General features: G+C 37.5%; 2 protein-coding genes across 2 annotated transcripts in view; one reads left to right on the top strand and one right to left on the bottom strand.

Moving 5' to 3' along the window:
- LOC140845303 (uncharacterized) overlaps positions 1 to 12919 on the top strand; it is a 286923-nt gene that overhangs the window by 229743 nt on the left and 44261 nt on the right. The window lies entirely within an intron of this gene.
- Positions 1 to 12919, bottom strand: part of LOC140844845 (uncharacterized) — a 144267-nt gene that overhangs the window by 98648 nt on the left and 32700 nt on the right. The gene's annotated exons all lie outside the window — the stretch shown is intronic.

Genomic DNA, 12919 nt, shown 5'->3' with positions numbered 1-12919 from the left:
GAGCAGTTTTACCTCCAGAATTCAGCAGAGGTTTGACTGGCTGTGATGGTGCCTACCATTCCAGTGGTCTGGGCAAGGCTACCTTTTGCTGATCTGAATAGCTTTCCAAAGACCTTGGGACATTAGCTCCTGCCACAGTAAAGGTGACCCTTACTGGCAGTAGTGGAAACTGAGCAGCAGCCCTGGGAAGGAGACTATCTGCCCAGTCAACACCTGTGCTGATGTTCCCTAGCAATGTGCTCTAGCATCGGGGCACTTGTCCTTCTGTATTGGCAGCTGGGTGTCAACTCTCAGTTGGGTAGGTGGTCTCTCCCAAGTATCAACCTCTGAAAAGGTCTGCCTCAACTAAATATGGACTTTATTTCTTTCATCTCCCCTTAGCTGAAACAATCTGTCATTGGTTGTGAGCATCTTATTTCTTTGTTGGCTTAATAAGAGACTATCCTGTATGCTATTGGCTTATGAAAATTCCACAGTGAACCTGTGTTAAATAAATTGCTGGTGAGGATAAATTCAGTCTCTGAGCTTTAATTTGCTACAAAATAAAACATACACTATAATTTCTGCCTCCTCAAGGTCTCTGTAAATGAGTTTCTTAGATTCTTCCCAGCAAGCAAGATTCCCTCTTAGCTACTTCTATTCCTATTCTACAATCTCAAATCTAGGTGCTCTTTTCTGATTTTTTTTTTTTTTGTGTGTGTGTGTATGTTTTATTCAAATCTTGGTGTCCACACCTTACCTTTTTTCATTTTTCCTCATGACTTTTACTTTTCAAGGAAAATTCTGAGCCCTCAGCACCTTCCTCCTTCTGGCCAGGCATTAACCTCCCTAGAGGACAGTGACTGAAAGAATGTCCTATGTTTGTTGAGATGGTTCATGTCATGTCTGTGGAGGGTGTTTTGGAATGGGATTAACATTTACACCGTGAAATACGAGTAAGCGGATTGCCCTCCATAATGTGGGTGGGCCTCAACCAGTAAGTTAAAGGTCTGACCAAAACAAAAAGTTTGGCTTCCCCAGGCAAGACGGAAATATCCAGCATACTGCCCTTACACCTCACCTGTGACATCCACTCCCCTGCGTCTCCAGCCTAACAGCCCACACCTTTTCTTTTTGCAGGTTTGGGAGTTTAATACACATCTGGGTTCACATAGTGCAAGAGGGGAGGAGCACACACCGGCTCCCAGGCCCCCACCTCCACCACCAAAGAGGGCTGTGTCACTGGCTGCTGTGGCTGCCATGTGCTCCTGGTGTGGGTGACAGCTCCTTGACAGGCCTGCTCAGTATCCAGACCCACCTTGAGCTGACCTTGGAGAGCCATCATCAGCACCTCCCACCTCACAGGTCCTGGCTGCTCTTGTGTTGCCCCATGGCAGAGTTCCAACCCAGCCCCCAGCCCCAGGAACAGCTGAGCACCCAGGATGCCATTCAGTGCTCTGAGGGCCCTTACAGAACAAGTGAAGGAGGGCTGTGTCCCCAGGAGCAGGAAGGAAGTCACATGCCACAGGCAGATGCCACTGGGCACACCATAAGTCACTGGGAAGGAGTCACCAAGGACCTGCTCCCCAGGCTGTGCCCCAAATGTGTCCCAAGAGCAGGCCTATCAGATCCCAAAGGCCAGCAGACCTGCACACCTGCATTCACCAGCCTCCACTATTGCTTTATAATAAAATCCTATTATATATACTCACATCCTATTGGATCTGTTTCTCTGAAGAATCCTGACACAGTAGCTACATGTAGATTTTAATTTGTATGACAAACACGTACAATAAATACAACTGTCATCTCCTTTTGTGTGTGTGTGTGTGTGTGTGTGTGTCTTTTTGGAGATGGGTACATGGAGGAACACATTGAATAAATCTTTAGTAAGTACAGCTAATAAGCTTTGAAGTTAGGAGTTGGAAATAGTCATTCTTACTCCAAATATATCATTCCCATGAGGTAGATATCATTTTTCCCATTTTAAAAATTGGAAAGTTGCAGATGAAGAGGGATAAGTAATGTGTCCCACCATCAAACAATAGCTAGAAAACTAATGCTTCTCTGATTTCTGATTTCATATTAGCTACTAGAACAGATTACTCACTGCAAAATTAAAAATGTAGTACCTGAGCAAAATACAGTAACTTTTATATGATATTAAGTAAAACACATTAGGTTCTGTGCTAATGACATGTACATGCAACACAATATGTTCATAAAGAGCATAAAAACAAAAATAAAATCTCTGTTACAAAGAGGTTTTAACTACTCTTTATTGCTCCAGTCAGGTGAACTTCAGAAGCAATTGATTCCATGGGGATGTCAGCATTGTACCCATTTCTAATCTGTTGAGATGACCTAAGTATATGTTAGGAAACAAGTCAATATTTATCAGCAAAGTTGAGGTGAAGGCAAATAATTTTCAGAAAACATTTTGCTTACAGCTTCTTAATATCCTTAGTGGAAAGATTTCCTGCCTTTTGGGTTGATCTCATTTTTGTTTGGAAACTTCATTATCTGACTTAGTGACAGGGACTGCTCAGAGAGAATAGATTTCCAAAGATCTTCCAAACGATCCAGAGGCAAGATGTGAGTGCCCTGTGTCTATACCCTGGTATGGGATGATACAATGCATTGGGTGGGTGTTACATGTCAGTTGTGTCTCGTGAGAAAAGGTAAGTTGAAGCCCTACCCCTAGTAGCTCAGAATGTGAGTTCATTCTTTACAGGTTCTTTACAGAGGCAACCAATTTAAAATGAGGCTGTTAGGGTAGGCTCCAAACCAGTGTGACTGGTATCCTTATAAAAAGTGGAAATTTGGACACACATAGAGGCAGATCAAGTCACAAGAAGAATGCCATGTCAACGTGATGGATCTGCAGGAGAAGGAACCACAGTGATTGCCAGTAAACCACCTGAAGCCAGGATGGGATCACTTACAGGCCCCTGAGGGAGCATGTCCTGCTGACATGTTGATTTCAGATTTCTATCCCCCAGAAGAGTGAGATGATAAATGTCTGCTTTTAGGTCACCCAGTTTGTGGTACTTTCTTTTAGGTCACCCAGTTTGTGGTACTTTGTTCCTGCAGCCCTGGGAAACTGATACAGTGGGCAAATATTTATTTTTGAGGACAGAGTATCAAACCATTAGTTAGACTCTCCAAGTGGTACTTGATCCAAAAAGAATGAGGAACTCTTCTCAAATGAGCAGCCTAGGAAAACACCTGTGCACATATTTAATCAGACCATTTTTATTTTTGAAAGTCTGAAGCTTCACTCAGAGTATCTGTCTGGAAGGACTAAGTTCTCTGTTTTTACAAATTACGAATAATTAGTCTTGCAGTAAATCCATTCACTAGTTATAGAAAACTGCAGGCTTCTGTAGAGAATTGCAAACATTTAACAATTAAGCCAGTTGTTTTATTTAGATTATAAAGTCAACAAATATACTCATTTTAGAAAATTAGTAAAGTACAGAAGAAATAGCAGAATTTAAAACCACTGTCAAAGCTCTTAACCACTGTTTGCATGTTTATATTTTGGATTATTTCCTTTAATGTAGGACTGGTCATTTTATTCAACAGGATTGTCCTGCTGGGGTTGATTCTCTGCAGGGAAATTGTCAGACAAGAAAAGCCTGACTCTGCATGGGGCTCCGGGCTGGGAAAGCACCAACCTTTCTGCCGGGGGAAAGATGGAGTGAACAACATGGTTCTCAAGAGATTGTGTGGATAAGAGGAAGGAAGGGATTTTAGAAGCAGGAATGAAGGAGATGGAGAGAGAAATACAAGAAAGCATTTTTGGATTTTTTTCATGGTGTGAAGGGTGTTGTCCCCCCTGAAAGGGGATCCACTGAGGTAATTAGATTAACATCTTTATTTGCTCAATAATTATTTTCACGCTGATTTCCAAAAAGATTGTTCCAAACTACATACTACGGTTGTGTAAAAACACTGTTCTCAGGCTGCCTTGATCAACACTGAGAATTACCTTATCTTGAATGTGTTACAATTTAAGATTTTTATAAAAAGGATTTTGTTGCTTGATTTGCATCTTTAATTATTGGTACTGCAGAGTCTTTTATTCTTGTTAGCCACTTTTATTTATTTTTATAACGAATGTTTATTCATCTTCGTTTTTCATTTTGCTCTCATGGTCTACAATTTTTTATTTTTTCTGTGTCACACTTTTGGAAGTACAACATATAACATGTCCATGCATCAGTCTAACCCTATAGAAACACATAAAGACAATATTAATTTCTCCCAATCCTACTCCTTGAAGTATCATTTAAATATGTATATTTTTGCTCACATCTAATATGCACACCTAAATAAACATGGCTTACCTATATTTTGTCTTTGTTATTTTGGTTACTGATTTTATTCCATGCGTTACTCTGTAGCTTGCTTTTTATACTTAATATTTTAGGTTGAACCTACTTCTTAAGTCAATGACTACAAACATTTCTTTTCAGAGCTACATGTTATTTAATGAAATTAATATACTAAAATGTTCAAGTAACTTCTCTTTTCATAGATTGTCAAAGTATGTCTAGCTTATTTGTTCATTTTTCTGTTTGGTTTGGTCATAATGAAAAATTCTGGAAAAGGCAATTTACACCTCCTCTTGTACATATAACCTTCACTCACACATACATGCAGTCATACATACATACATATATATATATATCCACATGCACTGTTGCCTTAAATTCTGGAGCAGGGATTCCTTCAAAGATCAATTCTAAATAAATGATGGGGACTCATCTCACGGAAAAGCCAATGAGTTGATGTGACAATAAAAAGCCCCAGAGGGTATACTTATTTCTGCACACAAATGGCAATGTACAAATTTGCAGAAATTTGGGAAATTTTTATGCCCACTAAAATGCATCGCTAATGTCCTACAAGAAACTGTTAAAAGGTTAAATTGTCCTATTCAAAAGTGGTGTGGAGTTTGATTTCTTGTTCTGATCTTGGTATCTCATATAAAGAAGACCTTGTTTGTCTTTTGAGATAATAAGTTCTAAAAGGCAAGTGGCAGGAAATAGCATAGATGGAGTATGATTTTCTTTTAGTCTGAAGATGTCTAGATTTTTGGCCTTCCTTAGAACTTTGATATACTGCAAAGTCAAATAAATAAATGAAGAGTTTATCTCTTAAAGTCAATTGCATCTCCAGTTATTTACTATTTAAATTACATTTATGGGCAAGTTTCCAAATTAGAAAAATGCACTTCTGATCAAAGGATAAAGGAAGGGCAGTATTTTGATCATGGATTTTAAATAGGTGAGTAGTTTAGACTTAAACAATCTTAAACATTGAAAGTGTCGATTGAAAGAAAATATTTTTGTGTCGCAGAGCAAAGCTAAACGGAAGGAGGCCACCTACATGGCACAGCAGAATCAATCAACCTTGAGTGCCTCAAATCCACTGTTCTTAACTAGAAGTGTGCTTCACTGTCACTGGGGATCTTATGCAAATACAAGTTGGCCAAAATTCTGATTCAGCAGGTCTGAGGTGGTACTTGACATGTATATTTTGAAAAAGCTTCTCAGATTGTTGTTATGAGCAGCTCTGGGTTTAGAACTACAGCCTAGCATATGTTTCTAAAAGTAAGTTCCTTGGATTTTCTGAATCAGAACCATGTCTGGAGCTTGTTATAAATATACAGTCTCTTATTTTTGATTCACTAAGAAAGGAATGAGGCTTGAGAACCTGAATGTTTTCCAAAGCCCCACAGGTTGTTATTCACGCTGAAGTTTTTGAAACACAGGGCCTTTACAAGCCAAGAATGGCCCTAAAAGAACTTAGTTTCATTGTTCTTGACCAAGTGCGAATGAGTTGAGATGTAGCCATAACGGCACTACCAAGTGTAAACACTGGTTGTTAAGATTTTACAACCTGATATAGTCAGTCAAAGGCAGTAGCAGATAAATTTTTAAAGAGGGTTGCTTGAACATTATTGAGCATAGGTACCAGCTTCCTAATGGGTGGCTTTTCCACTAGTGGTTCAGCTGTCCTAATGTCAAGATCATATCGGCATAGGCACTGGGCATCTTAATTAATATTCTTTTTGTTCTAAGTGAAATCAAAGCTACTGGAAACTAATCTAAGGAATTAATTTACAGTGTAGAGGAGGAATTTATCATGAGATATATTTCTCATATTGAATCTACAAGCATAGAGTAAAGTCAAACTTGAAGAAAAAATAGAAGCAGAGTTAGAAAGGTCACATGAACTACAATGTCTGCACAGCTTTACTTTAGTCTCTCTGAAGACTGGTCTTTTCTGTAAGTACATGATAGAAGACAGCCACCCTACAGTTTCCAAGTTCTGGCTGCCTGTGAAGCTGCCTCTAATTTCCAGAGTCAAATATCTGGGAGCGAGAACCAGTTTGAGTAAAAATTCCACCATTGGTCAGATGTAAATATGGAAGAAGACTAGATCAGAAATATGGTGCCTGGAGCCATTCTCGGCACTTCCCGAAGCTTGGGGTTGCTTTGTTTTTTTTCTGAATTAGGATTTAGGAAACGACAGGAAAAACGTTGACAAGATTCAAAATGGTGTGATCCAACTGAATACTTGCTTACAAATGCATACACACATAGTTACAACTTATTATAATAGAGGTGTTCTTTCAAAAGTGTCTGGCCATAAAGGATTTGCAAACCTTCTTTGCCATGTGCCTAGCAGCCTAGATAATGATATCAGGCCCTTTGTTTCTATTCCTTGTTGTGATTTTAATCGTGATTGTTTTTTGATCTAAACAAAAAAGAAGACAAATCTTTTAAATGCCCTGAAGATAGAGATTTTTGTCTTGCTCAACAAGTACAACTACTGTAATGACCAGCATATAGTATGGACTTATAGTGATTTATTAAATAATGTGGTTACAGGAGATCCCAAATTTTATCTAACTCTTCATGTCTGCTTAAGGTTTTACAAGAAAGTATCTGTAGCTGCCAGTATTGATATTATCATCATCGCTTCTTGAGGTCTGATTGGTAGTAGGTTGAATTATTCTGTGCAATGAAACCTTGAAGCTTGAATCCTTTCCCTTCTTACTTGTTGAAATGGTAGCTCCCGTGAGCCACATCGGAGTGTTCCAGCATGTTCTCTTGGACAGTCCTGGCTATTTTACAGAATTTTCAGACCTCTTCTTTCTCTTTCTTGAGGATTTCTGTTCACATTAACCTTCTACCCTATAACCACACTTCTTAGCTCTCCTAGTCTTCTAAGATAGTTAAACTTTATGATAACCTGGGGAATTTTATGAAGATACAGACTCTCTGGGGAGGTACCTGGCCATCCACATTTGAACAAGGTCCCAGCTAGTGCTGTTATTGCTGATCTGTGGAGTACTCTCTGAATAGCAAAGTTCTAAAGACCTTCCCCATGATTTAGCAGTCCTTTATCAGATTATAGAACTCTCATAATCTGTACATTTTTGATGATGATTGTCTAACAGGCTATTTTGCTAGCCAGTGTCAATCCAAGTCACTGAATTCTCATGCCTCCATCCCTCTGATTCTCTAGTGAATCACAAAATTTCTTAGTACACTGAAATACTACCCTCCCTCCCCCCAAAAAACACATTCTTTTTCTTACTTGGTGAGAAGAAACAGCTTCTGTCAAAATGTATTACTAGGAAGTCTTTGCCCTTTACTTAAAGAGCTTTCTCAATTTTCTTCGGATCTCCCTTTTAGTTACTTGGGACTTAAGGGGTTGAATGTATAGTTGTGTATAGTGTGCAGACCGTCTGACTGGCAAAGGAGCAACTCAGCAATGATGTTTGCACTCTAACCACATCACGAACTTCACAGCTGCGCAAACGGGTGACCTGTGGCATGAAGCACAGAGGAGTGGTTCTCAGCTGCACTGTTGAGGCACAGTGCATGTCAAAGAGAGGTGCTCTGATTGATCTGTTAATAACAGTAGTAAATGACACCCAGCTCTGCAAATAGTTTATTTTTAAATCTATTACAGTGGATTCTCTTTTAGGATTCTGACTATATGACGATATCATGATAATTCATTTACTCATTTGCTTTCTTTTTTTTATTGTTGAGAATTTTAAACAGTAGAATTTTGACTTGGACTCTGGGATCATGCACATATGATTATCATGTGTTTACCTTTCTGTTGCAGAAGATTAAATGTAAATGTTGTTCTATGTGTGCCAAGCACATTTATTTTCTCAACTAAAATTTCTGATTATTTATGCTCTGTTTGGAAAATCCAGCCTACATTTGCTTATGCATCTCAAAAGGGAAAGTTTCTTATTTGTCTCTGCAAATATACCCTTCAAACTTCTGGGGGATTATCAGAGGAAAAATTCCTATAATTTGAGCATGCTCTATCTAAACAATCATAATCTTTCTGCAGCATGCTTCCTTCTCTACTCGGTCGGATCCACATCTGACCCTGTACTTCATGTCAGGCTCTTCTCAGAGCCCAGCTCCTCCCAACAGCACCTCTCTCCTTTTTCACTTTTTTTACCACTTTGATCTCTTTATAACTGAATTCATAAAGTCCTTTTAACTAATATTGCCCAGCAGGTGCTCAAGTGTTCTCCACTTGTCGTGTGTTTGTTAATCTTATTTTTCCAAATAGATTATATAAGTACACTGAGCATCTAATCAGATAATAGATTTATCTTTATTGTTCTCTATTGTGCTTGGCTCAGAACTATACCATTCTACAAACCTGATAGCTTGGAATCTACCTTATGAATAGCAAATGACTAGAATCTCATCTTTGGAAATAATGGAACATATAGCTTAAGTTTCAATTCAGAGATGGTGATCTAATTAGAAATGAAATTAATGCATATGTGGTACTTTACTCAGTACCTTGTTCACAGTCTACTCAATTCAAATTAATTCCATTCTTCCCTAGTTTTTTCATTGCCTTTGGTAGGAAGTGAGATCATTCAAATCCACTGATTTTAAGAATTTCTAAAGTCATTTGTCTGACTCAAGGCAGGGCAAGGAATTCAATGTAAAAATATGGCTGCAACTTCTAGCCATTTTTTTCTGCCTACCATGAAGGTTATAGATAAGATAAAAGAGGTGTGCATTTTTTTTTTTGACAGAAACTAAAGGTCCTTTAGTCCTCCATCCCTCTTCACTGGTTTTAAATAATGCATAAAGAAGGAAATTGAAAATGAAATTTCTCAATATGTGGAAGAGTAGGTATAACTTCAATTTTAGAACTCACAATCTCAGCTGACCCCCAAGAAATAGTTTCATGATGTTACAACCCCTGAAATCTCTTTCAAAGGAAACATGATGGATGTAAATCTGGGGAGAGGAAATCTCGGGGCAAAATGCCTCCAAAACTGAAATCAGTCAAAGGGAGAAATAAAGTTTAAAACCCGTTCATTGCTTACAAACTGCAGTCCGGGGCTGTCTTTCTCCTGCTATAGCAGATGAAAGCAAAGCCTCCCCCAAACCTCTCAGGTTCAGATAAGCCCTCGGTTTCCCGGGTAATTACCCATAGATACGGAGATGAACTACTTTCCTCCACCCCTTAGGAACCCCTGTTGATATGGAGATGCACTAAAGCCAGGTGAGAGATTCTGGAAATACTGCAAATTTACCCACAGAGGGTCAAGCAAAGGGGAGAAGTCCAGTTGCTCTTAATGAAAAATGTCATACACATGACTTCTAGGATTGTCAATTACTACACCAGAGAACAATTTTGTTGGTATGTTTTATTTTGCCTTCCTCCTCCTATCTCTTCTCCCCGTCTTCCTTCCCCTCATCCTTCTCCTCCTCATTTTTAGGTTTGTTCCTATTCCTAGGTGAAAGTGACAATGGAACTCTCATGGAAGGTGATAATTGGCCCAGGGTAAAAGACCATGTGCCACCCTGTCTCTATAATGAAATGGAGCGCGGTTTACCAGAGCAGAGTTGAAGTAACTTTCGGTCATGTTCTTAGCACATAACACACTATCAGCAGAACAAAGTAGAAGTACATCTGAAATGTTTATGCAAACAACAGTCAGCAGGGTGTGTCTTTTAATTTAAGATTTAAATGTAAGTAGGGTGTACCTTTTGAGTTGGACTTGAAGTAAACCAGGCTGTCCACCAAGTGTTGCTATGGGACAATCAACTCAATTGTTTGGAAAGCTCCGGCAATCAAAATATGCACTTTCAACAAAGCCTACATTTTGGTCACTGCAGAGTTTGTTTTCTAGAAGGCAGAATATTTCTTTTAAGTTGAAGTTTGTGTGTCTGTATAAAGGGATTTTCATTCTTAAACTAACACTATTTAAGTTCACAAAAGTCGTCTTAGTGGGTAGGGATGGCTAGAGTTGAGATGGACTCCCAGGGACAGCAGATTGAGTGTACTTTCTTTTACAAAAGAATCCTTTACTTCTAACGTATCTGCCAAAAATATACAAATGTCTTACTTTGTGATTAAGTCTTTAGCACAATGAATTTTTAGATGGCTCTTCTTTTGTTTGTTTTCTAAAAATTCATGTGTGAGCAGAATGTTGAACCTTGTATGAATGGAAGGTTAATTTTATATTAATTTTGTGGCTTAGATATCCTTAATAGAATGTGTGAAATTGTGTGTATTTGTGTATGTGTGTGTTCACACATGCATACCCTTCTATTTAACTCAATATAACAAAAATGCTCTGGGAGTTGTAATGGAGTCATCCCTCTCCAAACACTGGATCTCCTTGTACACAGTCCTTATATATGAATTCAGGTTTTTATATCTGGATTCACTTGGTATGATCATCAGAAAACCTAAGAATTTTGGTTGTAACATAGAAATCATTCTTACTGAAAGTATTTAGAAAAGAAGAAAAACAGAAAGTACAAAGTAGTATGAACAGTAAGTGGACGCAAATTTTGAGGCAGGTTGAGAGTGTTTTCCAAAGTTACTGTGGGAGGAATTCAAAGTTGAGTGTGGCCTAAAACCTAACTCCAATGTTTGTGAGGGAAGAGGATGGGACGATTTTAATAAGGTCTTGGAGATCACAGTGGACTAAGCTACTCAGTTTCCAAGTCAACAAACCAAAAGGAATGAACAGCTGGAGGGAAGTAGGTGAGGAAGGTTGTCAAATATTCCCAAGCCAATCTCTGTTCAATTTGCTTACTATACATTATGCCCTTCAGTTCTTTCCTTAGTTTAAAAAGTAGGCATTAACTCTGTCTTACAGATGAAAAAAGAAACATTGGGTTTAATAAAAATTAAATGCAAACTTTAAATGATGTATTTGTATATTTAGGTATGACAAGAAAGAAAAAAAATATAGAAATGAAATACCAAGTTTCAGTCTTGAGAACAGGAGAATATTGAGCAGCGCGCGCACACACACACACACACACACACACACACACACACACACATTGAGAACTTCCTTGTATTTTAAGATCAATTTGCTCTTTGACTCAGGGCTTACCAAATTGAGTTGACCATCAGACATTGATTGGTTATAATTATCTCTTTATTATGGTATTAAAGAGCCACTTTGGGTCTTAGGGAATAAGATAAATTATTTTAATATGTGATAACTGAAAAAAAATTCTTAAATCACTAGCCCTCACTAATCACTAAGATACTAGCTTACATCTTTTTTCTTATAAAGAGTTTTGTTTACTCTATTTTCCTAACCTATAGTGAAAGATTTTATGAGGTAGGAAGATGAATGTACCTTGGCATACATTTTCCCTTTCATCTACACACAAAATTGGAGAAATGGAGATATAAGTCAAAATGATATATATAATAATACATGGAGTTCTTATATCTGTACATTCAAAGCTCTTTATATATATTAACTTATTTACTACTTATAACATCTTATGAGGTAGGTATTATTAATACCCTAGTTTTTCAGATGAGAGATTAAGGCAAATGAGTTTGAGCGTTTTGCCAAAGGTCATAGAGCTGGTAAGTAGCAGAGTTGTTTCAAACCTCAGTAATGTGACGCCAGAATCTGGGCTTTTGTAATGTTACATCATGCGACCCCTCTAAATACATAATGATCCTTGCCTCACCAAATCCTCAATGGCCAAGGATGTTTTTTATATTAACATATCTTTTTTTATTCATATAAAAATGAAAATGAGAGAATTCTCAACAGATGAGAGATAGTAAAGTACTGTAGTTTGTAGTCATATAGTCTGGAAGGGAAAAAATATATTTCCTACCCTTCACTCTATTATGCTACCACTCAAAATGACCAAATTCTTCTTCAGTCTGTTATTTCATCACTTATAATGTTTAATCATTTATATGGCTTTAGAAAATAGCAATCAACTGATCTGTAAGAATTTTTTTTAACACTTCCTATTTTGAAGTTATAACTTTATATATGGATATAAAGACAAATTAGGACAGAAAACAGCCTAATGGTTTTGTTGCCCTAATTTTATATTAGCATTACTACATAAAAGTGTATTAATAATAATAAATCTAGACCTGGAATTAATGTTACTGTAAGTTGGTTACAGACAAGACCAAAGTGTAAAAAATAAAATTCAAAACCATAAAACATTGAAAATAATTGTATGCTTTACTGTAGAAGTCAAAGGCAATGTATTTTCCCAGGGTTAAAAAACAAGGAAATAAAAATATGGACTTCTTAGAAGCAAAATAAACTACATGGTAAATAAATTGGGCAAAGACTAGGCTTCAATGAGAGGATAGAAAAAAGTGATTACATGATTATCTCATCTCTTATGTATAGTTCATTCAAGGAGATGGTCAAAATTAAACAAATAGAACATTTTTTAGTTGATCAATAGGAAATACCTCATGAGATCAAGAAAGGTTGAGTGATGCAAGGATCACAATTTTCAACAAACCAGCCAAACACAACCACCCAACTATGCAATTTTAAATTAGAAACTCATCAATCATATGTCAGTATAATACTAAGTTTCATGTTAGAATTGCCAGTTACTGT

This window comes from Manis javanica, chromosome 12 (assembly GCF_040802235.1).
Source record: "Manis javanica isolate MJ-LG chromosome 12, MJ_LKY, whole genome shotgun sequence".
In the NCBI taxonomy this organism is placed as follows: Eukaryota; Metazoa; Chordata; class Mammalia; order Pholidota; family Manidae; genus Manis; species Manis javanica.
The sequence above is the reverse complement of the archived record's forward strand: the minus strand, read 5'-3'. Positions and strand labels throughout refer to the sequence as shown.